Genomic DNA, 20,443 nt, shown 5'->3' with positions numbered 1-20,443 from the left:
AACTTCCTCCTTTTCAGTAATTCGACCATCATTTCCATCTAGAGCAATTAGCTGCTTTTTACCGATTATGAGTTTTCGTTTGGCTGTCTTGAAACTCGTCTTGCTCTCTAAGCTTGTTCTTAAAGTGTCTTCCCTGAATTTCTGTAAGTCAGTTTTCATTTCTCTTCGTACTGCCTTACATATTTCAGAATATTCTATCATGTCACGATCAGTCTGAATTTTCTTTTCTCTCCTTCGCTTTAGCAGGGTTTTAGTTTTGTCACTGAATTTCTTTGGTTGGTCACTTTCCTTACATAAGCCCCCGATTTCTTGAGCACACGAAACAATCATTTCTGCTAGATCTTCAGCCTTAGTTACATGGTACTTACTTTGAAGAGCTGCCCGGAATGATTCCGAATTGTTTTCTAGGTTTTTGAGATTGATTCTGTTGCTCTTCCTTCTTATGAGTTTGTTCCTTTCATATCTTACATTAAGTTCAACTCTTGCTCTCACAAGACGGTGATCACTCCCAGTGCTGAATCGGTTTAGCACTGATACGTCTTTTACAATATGCGGTCTATTCGACAGAATAAAGTCAATCTCATTTTTTACACTGAAGTTAGGGCTCCTCCACGTCCATTTTCGTTCAGGATGTTTCTTAAAGAATGTATTCATGATGGACATATTGGTGTATTCAGCAAACTGGACTAATCTCTCACCTCTATCATTTCGGTCATCAATTCCATATTTACCCACCACAGTGTCACCTTGTTTCTTGGTACCGACTTTTGCATTAAAGTCTCCAATAACCATCTGGAAGTGGCAATCACTTCCCTTTTTGCAGGTGTTATCAAGGCTTTCATAAAAGGACTCAATTTCTTCGTCTGGATGGCTTGAAGTGGGAGCATACACCTGAACGATCTGCAATTTGTATTTATTCGACAACTTAAGGACCATTCGAGCTACTCTGCTGGAAGATCCTTCTAAAATTGATACTCTATCAGCAATGTTCTTGTTAATTAAAAAGCCAACTCCATTGAATTTCCCTTCCGGATCACCACAAAAATAGAACAAGTTGCCAGATTTCAAACGGAAACAGTCTTCCCCTTTACGGCGCACTTCGCTTAAACCAACAATACTCCAGTTGATTTTTGTAAGTTCTTTCTCGATCTCTTCTAATCTGTCATTGCCTAATAGAGAACGACAGTTGTATGTACAGATCTGGAATATCTGTGAATTCTTTCCAACATTTCTTAATGCTTCGGACATCAAAGTTGCACCCACCCGGAGATCCGACTGTGGGGCTAATTTACCTCCGGAAGATTTAACGTTAATGCCACTCATCATGATTGACTTAAAGGGTATGAAGCATAATCACCACGCCTGCTTCAATGACGGATTGGTGATCCTCCCGCACTGATCGGCTCGCCGACCCAGTTTCCCGCTGGGGTTGGATACCCAACCTTCCACTGGGTTGCTCGGCTTAACAGGGGCACCTCTTGTAGGTTACGTGCTTGGAGTTGAAGTGAGAGAGGCTAGAGAACTCAAACTTGCCGAGTTCTTATATTATTGTTGCTAGATGGGCAGCAACGACGCAAGACTAACGCAATTACGGTTTTCAGACGACATCGTATTGGTGGCAGAGTCGGCAACGGAGCTAGAACAAATTATAATAGAATTAGACAACACCAGCAAAGAAGCGGGCCTGACAATGAACTCAAGAAAAACAAAGTTGATGAGCAATGCATTGGAAACTCCAGTTAGCGTAAATGGAGAAATACTGGAATGCGTAGAAGAATGCGTATACCTTGGCCAGAACATATTATTCACAAACTGTTCAGAGAAAGAGGTCAAACGGCGAATAGGACAAGCATGGAAGAGTTTCTGGTCTCTAAAGTTCATACTGACAGACAAGACTTAGAAACTCACCCTTAAAGCTGAAGTCCTAGAAGAATGTGTGATACCGGTCCTACTATATCGATGCCAAACCTGGGCACTAACACTAAAACAAAGGCAAATGATCCAGATATACGAGTGCAAAATGGAAAGAAAAATTCTCCAGATCTCATTGAGAGACAGAATACAGAACGAAGCTATACGAAGGAGAACCGGCAAGAAAGACGCACTGACGACAGCCGATCAGCTAAAATAGAAATGGGGAGGACTGTAGCGAGAGTGGAGCAAAATCGATGGACTTACAAAATGAGAATGTGGGATCCCAGAGAAGGAAGACGGAACGTGGGAAGGCAAAGAACTAGATGGGCAGACTGGTTTGTGAGATGGGGAGGAAAACAATGGACAAGAACAGCAAGGATAAGGCAAGAGTGGAAAGAGGTGGGAAAAATAGTATACATAGATCACTAACCTTACGGGATACACAGTTGGTTCAAGCCCTGTGATAAGATAGGTCGATTAAGACACATATTATAGAAATTGTGCAACAGTGAAATATGCAACAGTGCACTTCCACAAAGAAGGAAACCTGAAAGTCACCTCTCTGATCACTCCGGGATAAAACAGTACAAGTACCAAGAATACAAAAAGAGGTTTTTATTTTGTGGTGAATATATAATTTTCATCCTCGCGCACACTGCGGAAAGAAGCCGCGCAGGTGTAAAGTATGTTGAAGTACGTTCTCAGGACAGGGGCAAAGTATATACAACATACAATTGTACGCCTCGACGAAGAGGATACCGTGATGGTCATCTTCTGATCACTCGGGAGAATAGAAGATTGATGTCAAACAGATATTAAGACGTTTGTATGAAGTAGTGATATGATAACTCATCACGGAACACATAATGAGAGGAGGATATACACATGTAATGTATGTCAAGAGAATTTCAACACATTCGGAGAAGAAGCTATGGAAGAACGAAGAGTGCATGTTTACGCGTTCACCAAGAAGAGATATAAACCCTTCCTGGCAAAAAGTGTACACGTGTCAATAATGTAACAGTGCGTTTTTGTGAATTGTTGATCCGGAAACAGCACAATTTCATCCACTCGGGAGTGAGACTACACAAGTGTACAATATGCAGTAATACGTTTTAATGAAACAAACTAGAGATTAACCAATATAATAATGCTCTTCAGGACCTGCTCACCTGGTGATTTAAACTGAGCACTGTCCCTGAATGCAGCAGGCCATAGCCCTTAGGGGATTCACACGGCTAATTTATTTATTTATTTCTTTATTTATTTATACAACCACAATTTCGGTTCCCTATAAAACCCCAATCCATTCCGGAAATTTGAAATGGTATTGACCTTAAAACCTACAGTTGGACAGGTGGTTGCTAAATATAAAGTTTGGTTCAAATATCTTCAGTAGTTTTCAAGTTGTAAGAAATACGCTTTACACGCACCCACTCTTGCGTTTAGTCCGGTGGGACTTTTACCGAAAAACGGTCCGTTAATGATATCTCCCTTATTAATCCTGGTATCAACATGATGCACATGAGAAAAAAGGTTTAGAAATTAATTTCCATTAAGGCAGGTAGATTTCCATTGAGTTTGGTTGTGTATGTTTTTGAGGGAGTACAAAATCACGGTTTCGGTTTCGTATAAACCCCCAGTCAGTTCAGGAATTTAGAAACAATATTTGCCCTAAAACCTACCCAAGGACAGGTGGATTCTAAATATGAAGTTAGTCGAAATATATCCAGTAGTTTTCAAGTTATAGAAAGACAGACAAACGGACAAACAGACAAACAGACAGACAAGCAGACGCCAAAAAACCTAGCCTTGGACAGGTGGATGCTAAATTTAAAGTTTGGTTGAAATGTCTTCAGTAGTTTTCAAGTTGTAAGAAATACGCTTTACACGCACCCGCTCTTGCGTTAAGACCGTTGGGACTTGTACCGTAAAACGGTCCGATAATGATATCTCCCTTATTAATCCTGGTATCGAAATGATGCACATGAGAAAAAAGGTTGAGAAATTAATTTCCATTAAGGCAGGTAGATTTCCATTAAGTTTGGTTGTGAATATTTTGAGGGAGTGCAAAATCACGGTTTCGTATAAACCCCCAGACAGTTCAGGGATTTAGAAACAATATTTGCCCTAAAACCTACCCAAGGACAGGTGGATTATTATTATGAAATTTGGTGGAAATATATCCAGCAGTTTTCAAATTATATAAGGTCAGACAAACAGACAATCAAACTGACACCAAAGCTAAAAATTATGCAGATGGTCACTGTTACACCTGAAATGAATAACTGTACGGAAATTTCGCAAAAATTAGTCAATGTACAGGCGCGCGGTCGTTACGATTTTATTTATATAGATAATAATAATAATAATAATAATAATAATAATAATAATAATAATAATAATAATAATAATATGTTTTTATTATTCTGTCAAATTTAGGGATGTACTCCCTTTCTGCACTTAACCAGTCTTTACACAGAACACTGTTAATAATAACTACTTATGACAATAATATGAAAACAATATTAACAATAATAACAGTAATAGCATTGTCCGACTCAAATTCGCTGAATGGTCAGAGTTCAGGCCTTCGGTTCAGAGGGTTTCGGGTTCGATTCCCGGCCGGGTCGGAGATTTTAATCGGCTCTGATTAATTGTTCTGGCCCGGTAACTGGGTATTTGTGTTTCTCCCAACACTTTCCTCTTCATATTCACACAACACTCTACACTACCAACCACCACAGAAATACGCAATATTGATTACATCCCTCCATACATAGTTGGCGTCAGGAAGGGCATCCGGCCGTAAAACAGGGCCAAACAGAAATAGTATTAATAAAATAATCAAACGTAGTGATGTTAAGGAAGAATCATATTATACACTGACTGACAGAGCAAATGCAACACCAAGAAGGAGTGGTTCGAAAGGGATGAAAGTTGGGGAAAAAACAGAGACGGCACGGACGAATAATTGATGTTTATTTCAAACCGATATGCAGGTTACACAATGCGCACGGCATCGACTCAGTAGGATGTAGGACCACCGCGAGCGGCGATGCACGCAGAAACACGTCGAGGCACAGAGTCAATAAGAGTGCGGATGGTGTCCTGAGGGATGGTTCTCCGTTCTCTGTCAACCATTTGCCACAGTTGGTCGTCCGTACGAGGCTGGGGCAGAGTTTGCAAACGGCGTCCAATGAGATCCCACACGTGTTCGATTGGTGAGAGATCCGGAGAGTACGCTGGCCACGGAAGCATCTGTACACCTCGTAGAGCCTGTTGGGAGATGCGAGCAGTGTGTGGGCGGGCATTATCCTGCTGAAACAGAGCATTGGGCAGCCCCTGAAGGTACGGGAGTGCCACCGGCCGCAGCACATGCTGCACGTAGCGGTGGGCATTTAACGTGCCTTGAATACGCACTAGAGGTGACGTGGAATCATACGTAATAGCGCCCCAAACCATGATGCTGCGTTGTCTAGCGGTAGGGCGCTCCACAGTTACTGCCGGATTTGACCTTTCTCCACGCCGACGCCACACTCGTCTGCGGTGACTATCACTGACAGAACAGAAGCGTGACTCATCGGAGAACACGACGTTCCGCCATTCCCTCATCCAAGTCGCTCTAGCCCGGCACCATGCCAGGCGTGCACGTCTATGCTGTGGAGTCAATGGTAGTCTTCTGAGCGGACGCCGGGAGTGCAGGCTTCCTTCAACCAATCGACGGGAAATTGTTCTGGTCGATATTGGAACAGCCAGGGTGTCTTGCACATGCTGAAGAATGGCAGTTGACGTGGCGTGCGGGGCTGCCACCGCTTGGCGGCAGATGCGCCGATCCTCGCGTGCTGACGTCACTCGGGCTGCGCCTGGACCCCTCGCACGTGCCACATGTCCCTGCGCCAACCATCTTCGCCACAGGCGCTGCACCGTGGACACATCCCTATGGGTATCGGCTGCGATTTGACGAAGCGACCAACCTGCCCTTCTCAGCCCGATCACCATACCCCTCGTAAAGTCGTCTGTCTGCTGGAAATGCCTCCGTTGACGGCGGCCTGGCATTCTTAGCTATACACGTGTCCTGTGGCACACGACAACACGTTCTACAATGACTGTCGGCTGAGAAATCACGGTACGAAGTGGGCCATTCGCCAACGCCGTGTCCCATTTATCGTTCGCTACGTGCGCAGCACAGCGGCGCATTTCACATCATGAGCATACCTCAGTGACGTCAGTCTACCCTGCAATTGGCATAAAGTTCTGACCACTCCTTCTTGGTGTTGCATTTGCTCTGTCAGTCAGTGTACATCAAAAACAAATCATATCATCTATATAACACACATTGTACGTAGAGTACATTAAAATATGTGAATAATAAGTACTCGATATACTACTTAAAAGAAAGTTTCAAAAATATATAAATTTCACGAAGATACCGAGATATCGCCCTCAATTGAGAAGTGAAGAGAAGGGTTAGTAAGAAGGAGAATAAGAATAATAATAAGAAGAAGAAGGTCTGTAAAAGGAAGAGAAAATAATGAAGAGAAAGTAGGAGAAGGTGTTTTCAGGTCAAAACTTGACGATTCATGCCTGTTTACCTAATACAGGGGCTCTCAGGGTGCATGCACTGTGCACGGTGCAAAATACGACTTCGCTTGGTTGCCCAGAGTGCAGACCCCCACTCCTGGATTTGGTGCAATACCGCTGTCTCTCTCTTTCTCCACGCCTGTCTCGCTCGCTCCCCCTGTCTCCCTTGTCTTCACTTACTCCGTAGCGCTCCAAATCCTAGCCGAGTAGAGCCGAGCTTAGCCGAGTAGCCCGGAGACGAAGCGTTGGTCCGAGCCGAGCCGAGTGGAACCAATGCACAGTGCACGGAGCTCTTGCGCCTCGATTTGCACGCGTGAGATTTTGGGCGTTTGAGAGACCCTGGCCTAGTATTTCGAAACAGTCATGTTAAAAAACTGAGCTTGTAAGAGATTCAATTGTTGGACTGCGGTCACAGTGAATGATTTCGTGTAGATTGTTGTTCTATGTACAGGAAGGGATGAACACGTGGTGCTGCAGGATCGGATATTTTTGTTATGGTCTGTGGAAAGGAGTTTGATGTAATCACAGAGATAGACTGGTTGAGAAGTTTTAAGAATATTATGCAAGAGGCATAAGAAGCATAGAAGCTTTTGAAATGTGGTGTTACAGAAGAATGTTGGATGGGTAGATCGAATCACGAATGAAGATATACTGAATTAAATTGGGGAGAGCAGAATGATTTGGCGAAATTCGATCAGAAGAAGGAGAACGATATGATGTAGTTATCTTAAGACACCTGGGACATGTTCAGTTCGTTTTTGAGGGAAGTGTAGGTGGTAAGAACGGTAGGGGCAGATAAAGGCATGAATATGACAGACAGGTTAAAGTAGATGTAGGATGTAGTAGTTACGTAGAAATGAACAATTAGCATGGGATAGGGTAGCATGGAGGGTTGCATCAAACCAGTCTCTGTACTAATGACCCAAATATCAACATGGATCAAAATATACCAGCTGCTTTTAATAATTGTTAGTATAGAATAAAACTATTGTATAACATGGGTTACGGAAGAATTTAAACAAGTTTTTCCGAATTCCAGGTAACAAAACAATCGGAAGCGCAGCAAGTGACAGGCAAAGAGTGGCTGTTAGTTGGTTTCTGCACGCAGCTGTAACTATATATGTGGTCAGGCAAGCGGTAAGGTAGAAGTGGGGGGGAGAGGGGAGAGAACAGCACTTCGTCGTCAGGTATGCACATTTGGCTCAATGTAGCGGTCGTGGGAGGAAGTAAGCTAATCTGGCATTGTGAAAAAAAGAAAGATAATAAATCTCAACCACTCAAATTATGCCAGCTGAGTGTTTATTGTGCAATATGAATCAACTTCAAAACATTTGTGATAGTTTATTTTACATCACAAAAATGTGATATGTTTTTCTTTGATTATATATTGTTCGTGAAAGTATAATAAATTAAATGAAGTGTCAGTGCTAATTCTTCAATGCTCAAATCATATATGTTGTGAAAACTTCTGAAGTTTACCCGGATAAAGACGTGACGTCCGTGTTAATTCTCCAGAAGTCTTGTTTTCGTGTTAACTGTGAACGTATGACCCAGTAGGTATTAAATGTTACTCAAGTTCTTCGTTGGTTATGTGAACAATATGAAGCCGGTTATTACAGATTTACTAGCATGTACTGTTTCGTTAAGTATTTGTCTGTTCTTGGCACTGTTGTGTGACGTTAATGGGAGTATCACAGACCCCGGTAAAAAGAAATGTGGTGAAATTAGTTGTTCGCAGCTTCAATATTGCGCAGACCACGAAAGACATTGTAAGCCGTGCGAGGATATTTGTGATCCAGGATCTAACAATCGTCAGCCCGACGTCTGTGAAATTCAGTGTCAAGGTAGGTGTGACAGTCTTGTATTTCTTTAAATTAATAAAAGTGTGCTTTAGGAGAAGGTGAAAAGCTTGTGAACAAGAATAAATTACAGCAGCATTCCCCACTTTCTCGCTAAATTCTCGGTTTTAGGGAAGTTCCTTTCTTTATTTTCTTAAAAACGATTCCTTCGAAAATCTGAAAAATGAATACGAATTGTGGAAATTTGAAACTACCCGTTGTATTATGTTACTCAAAACATTTCAGTAAATAATGTTTCCAAATCTTTGGATGTATACCGAGAAAATAGACATCATGAAATAATAATAATAATAATAATAATAATAATAATAATAATAATAATAATAATAATAATTTATTTTTAAAAACTTCAGAACAATATTTTAAAGTTTATTGAACATGATAATCCTTCTCATTTATTTGTTCTTAATTGATTTTTGAGAATTTGATATTTAAAATAAGTACTTATCTGTTAAATTTCCAACAAAAATTGCGAAAATCTTTGACCCATACGAGTTTTAAACTAGGATATCAAAGTAAAGTATACAGCAGCTAGATAAATTACTAAAAGGTAATCAAAAGTACCCAAAAATCTCACTTTCATTACTCACATACATTGTGCGTCTTTATTATTATTATTATTATTATTATTATTATTATTATTATTATTATTATTATTTACTCTCCTTCCTTGGATGTAGGGATAAATATTAGTTAGAAGACACTACATTTTATATACAGTCATCACTAAATAAATATTCGTCTTTGTTCTAATCAATCTTAGCTAAAAACTACAGGAAATTTGTCCCACTTCTGAAAATCAGGAAGTGTTTTCTGACAAGTTCTCCTAATTTTGAGAAAAAAGCAGTAAGTCCGGATAATCCAGCTCTACTCTGTTACTAATCCGGTAGTGACAGACACGCTTTGGTAATATAACAAATATTAGTAATCCAAGTCTCAGGTGAATGTACATCTAGAGCCAAATATAAAAGTTTGGAAATGTTCAAGTTCCGAAATGTGTTTCTTATATAGTGGATCTCAGGCTATCTCAGGCCATATCAGACTGTTCTACAATGTCAAGCATTTTATATAATAAATTATGAATAGCGTACGGTTGCTACTGCAATCTGTCTGAATGTTTCCTTCAGTTGCTTATTGTAAGTACTAACACTTCCTTATTTTATAACGTCGGATTGCTTAAGGGGGCAGTCTGGAGATGAAGATGGATATACGAGTCATTTTGGTGAAAATGTGTGGTTCTGGAAGCTTCAAGGTAACGATTCAGCAGAGGAAACTACGTTTAACTTGCATTTTTTCATTCCTAAATGTGTGTTGTTTAACGTATTGAATTTAATTTTTCTCCTGTAATATTCCATTCAACTTTTCATGCTTGATTTCATTTTTCTTGATGATGTTGTTTAATGAGGCCTAGTGTCATCGGCCCCTCAATTTCATTATGTAATACTTCGTTTAAGGGGAGACTCCACTGTAACACATCAGCTTTTTCTTTCTATTTGCTTTACGTCGCACGGACACAGATAGGTCTTATGGCGACGATGGGACAGGAGAGGCCTAGGAATGGGAAGGAAGCGGCCGTGGCATTAATTTAGGTACAACCCCAGAATTCTCCAGGTGTGAGAATGGGAAACCACGGGGTTCGAACCTACTATCTCCCGGACAGCGCGCTCCTAACAGCACAGCCAACTCGCCCGGTCAATTTTTCTTTTCAAACCAATTTCAACGCCTATTTCAGATCTTTGGAGTGCTTTATCTTAGATCTCAAAATGATACGGCTGCATTCGAAATATACATACGTCTAAAAATATATTACAATAATATGGTCTGCATGAGGGTGGCGTGGCACCTTGACAGCTGCCAAAGATATATCTTGGTTTCTATCGCCATCAACGATCTTCACACCCTTCTGTTGTGTGAATAGTGCGAAGTAGTGGCTACTGTAGTCGTGAAAATATAGGATAAAGAATCCCTACAGGAACAGGAAGGGAAAACTCATGGTGCTGGAAAAGTAGCGGGTAAGTGTCTTGTACTAGCATTCATTTTACTTTTTATTAAAATCCATTTTCCTTGTAAGTCTGTTTTTCCAACTTCATTGCAAACTTCTAAATCCTAAATATTAACCAATCTAAGTGAAATTTTTGAAGGAAGCAGTCACGAGGTATATGCATTGATATTATAGGAAATGCAGTTTCTTATCTAATTATGATATTTAAGTGCAGGTAATTAAAGAAAATTTAAATCTGAGATTTGAAAAACTGAAAGCAAATGAACAAAATTTCCCAAAAAATGAACGCATACAACTACAGTACCGGTATTGCACCGTACCCGAAAAATTTGGAATGTAAAAATTGAAGTCTAAGTACCAAAAGTTGTTTTTCAAAACTATCATTAGAATCATATTGAGAATTCAAAATTCAAGAAGCAATAAAGTTTTGGGTTTAAAAACTTGGGCATAGATATGTCTTTACATGTACATGAATTCATAATTTGGTTGAAATCGACCCAGTAGAACTAAAATTAAATTGTTAGGTGGTCTCCCATTAATTTGATAAAACTTTTATGCTATATATCTCATAGTTACAACAGAAAACCTGTGTATTGAATTGTTGATCGCACGGTCTTTTTCAGATAGACATCGTTATATGCTAAATTTTGGTGCAAAAATAATCATTCGTTTAGGTACAATTTATCTCGGAATATAAATTATATGTCCGTCTCTGTGGTGTAGTGTTTAGCGTGATTAGCTGCCACTCCTGGAGGCCCGGGTTCGATTCCCGGCTCTGCCACGAAATTTCAAAAGTGGTACGGGGGCTGGGCTCAGACTCGGGACGTCAACTAAGGAGAGGTAGGCTCGATTCCGACCTCAGCCATCCTCGAAGTTGATTTCCGTGGTTTCGCACTTCTTCTCCAGGAAAATGCTGGGATGGTATCTAACTTAAGGTCACGGCCGCTTCCTTCCCTCTTTTTGTCTATCGCTTCCAATCATCCCATCCGCCCACTAGGACCCTGTTCAGAATAGCAGGTGAGGCCTCCTGGTTTAGGAACTGGTTCTCCTTTCCAGTTGTATCCCCGACCCAAAGTCTCCCGCTCCAGGACACTGTCCTTGAGGCGATACAGGTGGGATCTCTGAGGGAAATACCAACCCTGAAGGGTAAACAGATTAAGAAAGATATAAATTATAATCAGAAAAACCAGTTCACAAAGTTTTGAACATACTGTACATTATCTATTAAATTCAAAATTTTCAATAAAGTTGCAAAGTGAATTTGAAATGTTGAACGCGTTTTTCATAGACTATTTAAAATGAAATATCCAGTAGGTTTTGGGAATATCTGTTCGATTCTTAAGGATATATTCTCTGAATATTTTATGAAAATCTATTTGTCTCCAGACTGTTCCCTTCAGTTTAATTTCACCTAAGATTGAGTTAAGATTTGTAATGTTTGATTTGCTAATATTAACTGAACTGATTTGTATAGCATTCTGTCTGGCTGAGAGTTAACTGTTTCCAACATTCTTTCGAACATGTTGCATCACCGCGGTAATGATCCAAACATCCGCTAGAACTTGTCCGCCTACCTGTGACCATTCTTCAGTGCCGAGATGTTCGGAACTAGAATATTACAGGACATCACGTAGAAGTGCTTTACTCCTTCATAAGCTGAAAACGACCCCAATTTTTGGGAAAAACCAAAGTTCTTCTTTTTATTCCAAATATTTATTAGGTCAAAAAATCCGTTACGGTCTTCTTTAATCTGCATGGTCTTACTGGTATTTTCCGACATATTTCAGTACATTCGATTTTCAGTTCTTTAATCACATCTGTTTCCTTTTTGTGGTCTCATAGGTGCAGCGGTTCGCAACCGATGTGTCCTGCAGTTCCATGGGGTGCGACGCAAAATTTTAGAATTTAAAAATGCATTTTAGGCCATCCAGAAAGGTCTTTATAGGGCGCATTTTATATTTTCCATTAAGCCTTTAATACGGTACATGTTATTTTGAGACAACTGTACTAGTGAGCAGTGCAACAATGGTGAGGTGTTTTTTTTTTTTTTTCTGCCTAGCGATAATTCGAGTGAAGACGTACACCTGCTTAAGAAAAAACCTTCTCTTCTCATTTGCAAGGAGACCTAGCCAACGTGTCTCCAGTGATTTGATCCATTTTCAGTATATTAGCAGGCCATAGCGAGAGCTTTCATCGGTTCAAATTGCAAGGCAGAACTCCCACCCAGTTCCAAGAAAATGGAATTTGAATATTTAGAGGGTGTTCCAAATGACCAGCACGCGATGTGATGCCAAAATGATAGAATCTCACCTCCACAGTGTTTTGTGTTTTTTTTTAACGTTCACTTTGTACGTTATTTGCATTTCAAGCACACGGGTTGACTAATGTGCGTATGTATTGTCATCTGCTTCTCTGAGGAAAATCCTCCTGCGGGTGGGGGCGCTAGAATAACGCCCACGTTATCCCCTGCCTGTTGTAAGAGGAGACTTGAAAAAGGGGTCTCAGGGGCTCTTAACTTGGGAGCTTGGGTTGGTGACTACGGGGCCCTTCACCTGAGTCCTGGCATTGCTTCCACTTACTTTTGTCATGCTCCTCACTTTCATCTATCCTATCCCACCTCCCCGAGAACTCGAGACCTAGGGAGTCCTTCATTTTCACGCCCTTCTTGTCCCTTGTCTTTCTTTGGCCAATACCTTCATCTTTTCGTAGTGTCGGATCCCCTTTTCTCTCTGATTAGTGTTATTGATTGATTGATTGATTTAGAGGATTGTTACCTGGCTGTATTTTCTCTTAAAACAATAATCACCACCGCCACCACTCTGAGGGAAATCGAATGTTATGTATTGAAAATTTGAGTACCTTACCATATTTTTAAACGTTGATTGAGTGTGCAAGTGTTTACGCGATTTGGTTACGTGGCTGTGAGCTTGCATTCCGGAGATAGTGAATTCGAACCCCAGTGTTATCAGCCCTGTAGATGGATTTCCGTGGTTTCCCATTTTCACACCAGGCAGGTGCTAATTAAGCCCGCGACCACCCCCTTCCCACTCCCAGACCTTTCCTATCCCATCGTCCATAATATTTATCAGTGTCGGTGCGACGTAAACCAAATTAAAAACAGAAACGTTGATTGTTTCAAGGACTACATAGGTACAATTATAATTGATGATGGTTATTATTAATAATAATAATGTTAATGATTTTACGTCGCACTAAGTACTTTATCGGTTTCCGGAAACCCCAAGATGCGGGAGTTTTGTCCCGCGGAGTTTATTTACGTGCGGGTGGAAATTTGGTTTCTTAAAATTCCGAGACTCCCTGATGGGGAAACGAACCCACGTCCTTCGAAAATTATAACCAGTATAATGCGGACATGAGATCTCTCTAGATTAAAAAAATGCTGAACTTTGCACCGACTTGAGTGAAGTTTAACGTGTATCAATATAAAATCATAAAACTATAAAATTAAGTTGGTTTTTTTTTTCGGTATAACGACAGTATATTTTTTATATTTTACAACGCTCCGCTGTGTCTGGTTGTTAAAATGTATGTTCATATTTTACAATCTTCTGCTGTGTCTTGTTGTTAAAGTGTATCTCTTATCTTCTGCAAATTCGTTTTCTTTCCACGCATTGAAGTCACTTTTCAAACTTACGATTTCATGCATTAAACTGCTGACCATGAACAGTAGTATCGCGAGAACACGGCTCAGTTAAGCTTAAAGTTTGTTATAAATAGTGATTGATCTGATTCGTAGATTAATTTGTAAGATTATTTTGGAACGGATTTTTAAAAAATGTATTGACCTTTGTTTAAACAACATTTAGTCGTCATATACGTACACTTGATACAAATAACAGCTATACAAAAATATGACTTGGCAGCACAAAGCACTTATAAAAAATATAAAACACGTTCAACAAGTACGTATAATTGGATCACATTTTTTGGAGGAAGGAGAATAAACCAACCTCTGGTCATAATGCAGTGAGCAAAAAGTCAGATTCTTAAAAAAATCATTACAGCATTAAGTGCTGATTTTTTTTTTTTTTTTTTGCAGCCCTGAATATGGTTTTCCGTGGGTTTCCAACTTTCACGCCAGGCAAATACTGGGGCTGTACCTTAATTAAGGCCAATCCTAGCCCTTTCTTATTCCATCGTCGCCATTAGATCTATCTGTGTCGGTGCGACGTAAAGCCAATTGTGAAAAGAAATAGTCATTATAGCCGTACGCCTTTCAGCGTTCAGTCTACGAGTCTCTGTGAATTAACTAACCGCTCGCAACTAGAGCTCTGTGGCCTGGTTTCATCTCTCTTTACTTCTCTTTCCCTCCACGACCTAGTCCGTTACTCTCCTAGGTAACGTATCTTCCTTCATTCGCCTCACCTGATCTTACCATTGAAGCCGGTTCATACACACAGATATTGCAACACCTGCTAAATACCTAACCCCTCATTCCGAGCGACCTGCTTTTATTCCTACCTGCTTCTAACAACAATAATTTTCACTACCTTCATGTCTATTAATTGCAACCAATACCAACTTTCACTCGCGTACAGCAAAATCGGTCTGAAAACAACAGTTCACTGGGCTGAGTAGCTCAGATTGTAGAACGCTGGCCTTCTGATCTCAAATTGGTGGGTTCGATCCCGGCTCAGTCCGGTAATATTTGAAGGTGGTCCAATACGCCAGCCTCGTTACTGACACGTAAAGAACTCCTGCGTGCCAAAATTCCGGCACCTAGGTATTTCTGAAAACCGAAAAAGTAGTTAGTACGACGTAAAACCAATAACATCTTTTTTTTTTTTTTTTTTTGCTACTGGCTTTACGTCGCACCGACACAGATAGGTCTTATGGCGACGATGGGATAGGAAAGGCCTAGGAGTGGGAAGGATTTAATTAATGTGCAGCCCCAGCATCAGCTTTGTGACCCACACCATGCGACCACTTGCTCGGTAATAAAGAATAAAGTGATACTCGCGTAGTTTATGTTCAATCTGACTAAATACAGATATAAAGGACGTAAATACTCCCTTTGCCTATTTCAACATTGTAAGTGATCTGACTCAGGCATCTCTGCGTACTTGAACAGCGGCCAGTGCGGTGACTACCCAAGGACTCGAAAGACAGATGACGTCGGAGACGTGTTTTTCTCAAGTTTCCTCTTGCAACATCCAAATACTTGCATGATGCTGTTTTCAAGGCCATTACTGCTTTCTTCCCAAACCCACGCATACATAAGATAACCCTCAACTGCGTAAGTTTACTACGGTCAACCCGTCTCCTTCAGTGATTCTACTACTGTATTTACATGAAGAAAATAAAAATAACGTAATCTGAGATCCAGAAAAAATGTTTACTCTAACGTGGATTTTCTTTTTCTTTCTTTCTTTCTTTCTTTCTTTCTTCCTTTCTTTCTTTCTTAGTCCGTTTACCGTGCAGGATTGGTTTTTCTCTCGGACTCAGCGAGGGATCCCACCTCTGTCGCCTCAAGGGCAGCGTGAAACATTGGGTCGGGGATGTAACTGGGGAGAAGGACCAGTATCTCGCCCAGGCGGCCTCTCCTGCTATGCTGAACAGGGGCCTTGTGGGAAGATGGAAAATTCGAAGGGATAGACAAGGAAGAAGGAAGGAAGCGGCCGTGGCCTTAAGATCGGTACCATCCCGGCATTTGCCTGTAGGAGAAGTGGGAAACCACGGAAAACCACTTCAAGGATGGCTGGGGTGGGAATCGAACATCCTATTCTCAGTTGACCTCCCGAGGCTCAGTGGACCCCGTTTATGCCCTCGTACCACTTTTCAAATTTCGTAGCAGAACCCGGAATCGAACCGAGGCCACCGGAGGGTGGCAGCTAATCACACTAACCACTACACCACAGAAGCAGACTATGTTCTTTGTAAGATTTCAGAGTAACATATAAATTATAATTTAATACATTTCAAATGTCATATTCATTTTATTATTTTCGTATTTTCTTCTTTTAGATTTTGCTTTTACGTGATTGAAAACATGCTTTTAAAGAAATTACATTTAAAAGGGAACAAAGAAATTAAGAAAACATTGCTCAATTTAATAGTATGTATCTGTGGTCTAGGAAACCTCCGTGGCTCAGGCGGCAGCGCGCCGGCCTCTCACCGCTGGGTTCCGTGGTTCAAATCACGCTCACTCCATATGAAATTTGTGCTGGACAAAGCGGAGGAAGGACAGGTTTTTCTCCGGGTACTTTGGTTTTCCTGTCGTCTTTCATTCCGAAAACACTTTCCAATATAATTTCATTTCATCCGTCAGTCATTAATCATTGTCCCAGAGGAGTACGACAATCTTCGGCAGCCGGCACATTTCCTATAGTCGCCGTTAGATGGGGGCTTCATTCATTCCACTCCCGATCCGGTCGAATGACTGGAAACAGGCTGAGGATTTTTCTTTTCTCTGGGGTCTGACAGGCACCATGATACCAGTTACGTTTCAAACATACTGTATATGATAACGGTCGAGGATTAACTAAGACGAAACCAGACGGCTTGCAGATATCGCTTGACTTTTCTGGATGGCAGGTCGATGACTTAGATCAGGGATGGCAAACTTCCGGCTAGCGTGTCTTGTGTATCAGTGGAACCTCGGATTGCGAGTAACTTGGTCTACGAGTGTTTTGCAAGACGAGCAAATATTTTAAATAAATTGTGACTTGATAAGCGAGTGAGGTTTCGCAATACGAGCGTCACGATTACGTACGTTTTCACCTCCCCTGTGCCTTTGTTTCCCTTCCCTCTGCCACTCTCTTTCCTGGGAAAGTGTGTGTAATCATTTCCCGCGCTGGACTCCAGTTGGCGTGCCTCGTTCGCATAGTCAACACCGTACGAGTGTACATGTTTTGTTTCTGTCATCTGTGATATAACTGTTCTGCAACGATGGGCCCTGTGAACGAAAAGAAGACTAAAAAGGAATTCGGTCGGAAGAAGGAGATGATGAAAGTGGATGAATCTGTTCAATGACAATGCAATGTCACATTTTCGTGAAATCCTCAAAAAGAGGCAAAAGCAACAGTCACTGGACAGGTTCCTCGTTAAAGTGGCACGAAAAGAAAACACTTCCAATGAGCCAACCGATAGCAGTGATTTCGTTAGTGAAATTCGTGCTACACAGTAACTCTTCTCCATGTCATCTCTCGTCTCCCTCACACCAACAATAATTCTATTGTAAGGTAAAGTGCAGTTTAATTGTTTTACGTTATACTTTGTTTTAGAAATGTTATGCGAATAAATGTTTTTGTGTTGTGGACGAATCATCCGAGTTTCAATAGTTTCTTATGGGAAAATTTGCCTTGATATACGAGCGATTTGATTGCGAGCATGTTGCCGGAACGAATTATGCTCGCAATCCAAGGTTCCACATTACATTTTACTGTCTAGTGCGCCACCGGTTATTTTCCTTCAAAATCCTCATGAAATCCCCTCATTTGGCTTCGTTTAAGTATTGGATTGCATTACTTATAAATCCATTGGACTGAGTGTTTCAAGGTTTTAGTTTGCAAACATAACGAAACATTACATTTTTTAAACAGGTAAATTTTAAGAATAGAATATATTTTTGCTTTAACCTAATACAATTTGTAAAAAAACATGGCCATAGAATTAATCCGGTTGACAGAGTGAACTGATGCATTCCGGTGAGGATTCTGAAAGATATTGGTGTAGACTGGAAAGACAGAAGACTGATTAAGGAGTTGTATTTCGAGCCCCACTGTCGGCAGCCCTGAAGATGGTTTTCCGTGGTTCCCCACCAGGCAAATGCTGGGGCTGTACCTTAAATAAGGCCACGGCCGCATCCTTCCCACTCCTAGTCCTTTCCTATCCCACCGTCGCCATAAGACCTATGTGTGTCGGTGCGACGTAAAGCAACTAGTGAAAAAAAAAAAGTTGTATAAGAATCAGAGGATGATGGTTAGAGTAGATGAATATGAAACAGAAGAAGTGGGTATTGGAAGAGGAGTGAGACAGGGATGTTGCATGGCACCGGCTCTGTTCAATATATGTGCCAAAAAAGCTGACACAGAAAGCCCTGGATAAAGCAATAGGCGTAGTAGTGGAGGAGAACCAATAAAGACAATAAAATACGCAGATGATGTGGCGGTATTAGCGGAATCAGAAAAGGATCTACAAGTCATTTTGGAGAATATTGAGAGAGTGGGCAAAGAGTCTGGAATGAAAATAAACATTGGGAAGACTAAGGTGATAAGAATATAAAAGGAGGAGATTGCTGTAAATATAACACTAGTGGGAAGGAAATCGGAACAAATAAAGTCATTCAGATACTTTCAAAGTTTGTTAACGTGGAATGAAACTGTACAGAAGAAATAAGAAGCAGAATATCTATGGGAAAGGAAGCTTTCGGAAAGGTGAGAGGGCTTTTGTCACCTATGGCAATCCCTGTTGATTTAAGAAAGAGATTCGCAAAGTGTTTTGTGGGGAGTGTAGTGTCGTATGGAGCTGAAATATGGACATTAAGAAAAAGAAAGAAACAAGGTACCGTATTTGGAAAGTTTTGAAATATGGTTGTGGAGCAGAATGTAAAAAGTGAAGTGGACAGATAAAGTGAGAAATGATGAAGTGCTAAGAAAAGTAGGAGAGAAGAGGCAACTGATGAAAAGGATAAGGAAGAAGAATATATCCCGGTTGGGTCACATACTACGTAGAAATTGTCTTCAACAGAGGGTGATGGAGGGAAAAATAGTTGGAAGAAGAGGAAGAAGGTTTGGAATGTTGACAGATGTCAAACAAGGGAGAAGCTATGAACAACTGAAGCAAGGACAGAGAATCATGGAGGCTGTCCAGTTGATACCTGTCTCAAGACAGTCCTGCCGGGTTTATTTATTTATTTATTTATTTATTTATTTATTTATTTATTTATTTATTTATTTATTTTATTTTTATTTTTTATTTTTTGCACCTGCTTGAAGTGAGAATGGCAAATTCCTTGAAATTCAGAAATTATATTTGTAGTCTGTGTCAGATAGGAAGTGTCTTGGCCTCAAAAAGCTATTCATATCTTTATAATCAAGAGGACTATATTTTCGCGTATATCACCAACCACTCAATATGTTGCTCTCTGCGAAAATTAGCATTACATAAAATATCCCTTGCACCAGGCCAAAATATGTTTACTTCATGAGAACGACCACAACTGAAACAGTTTCCCATTTCGGACGGATTTATATATATATATATATATATATAAAATCCGTGTCCCATGAATGAACAACTCAACTTCGGCTTCCAGTCCGCTCATTGCAAGTCAGTTAACGGCTTAACGCGCACTGCTATGCAGTTGAGTATAATCTGTTATGGATCATTTGTATTTTAACCATAGTCTAACTGCTGAACACCTCCAACAATATTGGCCAGAGCTAGTACACATTCCTCAGTTGACCTTTAAGCCGCTAACCGAAACCGTTAGAAACAGGAGACTTGCATTCCCTAGACTTCCAGAGCCAGATTCATTATCTTGATAACCAGTTGGAAATGTATATTCAACTCTCTTCAGGTACTTGTATGAGAATACGGATAGTAGAAGAAATGTTTCGAAACGTGTGATTTCATTCTAACTGTAAGATCAATACAGATTCTTGTCCTTGACCTTAAATGTACTACAGTACTTGAATATCGACGTGTCTCGTATTTCCGCTTTCCGAGATACCATCGACATTTTCAAGAACTAGTAGTTATCCTCTGTCATTGAATATTCTGTCATTAGTGTGTTAGATGAGAAATGTACACTTTTATTTCGAGTATCTCTACATTATCTAACGGAGAAAACCTCTTATTTCAAAAGAATATGATATCTATTATCCTTGGCCTTGAACACATCCATCTAGATATTAACTCGAAATCTTCCATTTACAAGTTGCTTTACGTCGCACCGATGCAGATAAGTCTTATGGTGACGATGGGACAAGAAAGGGCTAGAAGAGGAGAGGAAGTAGCCGTGGCCTTTGCCTGCTGTGAAAATGGGAAACCACGGGAAAACCATCTTCAGGGCTGCCGACAGTGGAGTTTGAACCCACTATCTACAGAATACTGGATACTG

The 20,443-nt window shown here is 40.5% G+C and overlaps 1 protein-coding gene across 1 annotated transcript in view; it reads left to right on the top strand.

Annotated features, from left to right (window-relative positions):
• The first annotated feature begins 8,251 nt into the window (after window positions 1-8,251).
• Window positions 8,252-20,443, top strand: part of LOC136876097 (uncharacterized) — a 171,793-nt gene continuing 159,601 nt past the window's right edge. Inside the window, exon 1 of the mRNA XM_067149755.2 lies at window positions 8,252-8,342. The gene's annotated coding sequence lies outside the window, so the exon portion shown is untranslated. The remainder of the gene's footprint in view (window positions 8,343-20,443) is intronic.

Source organism: Anabrus simplex, chromosome 6 (genome assembly GCF_040414725.1).
Source record: "Anabrus simplex isolate iqAnaSimp1 chromosome 6, ASM4041472v1, whole genome shotgun sequence".
NCBI lineage: Eukaryota > Metazoa > Arthropoda > Insecta > Orthoptera > Tettigoniidae > Anabrus > Anabrus simplex.
This window is presented reverse-complemented; position numbering and strand designations above follow the sequence as displayed.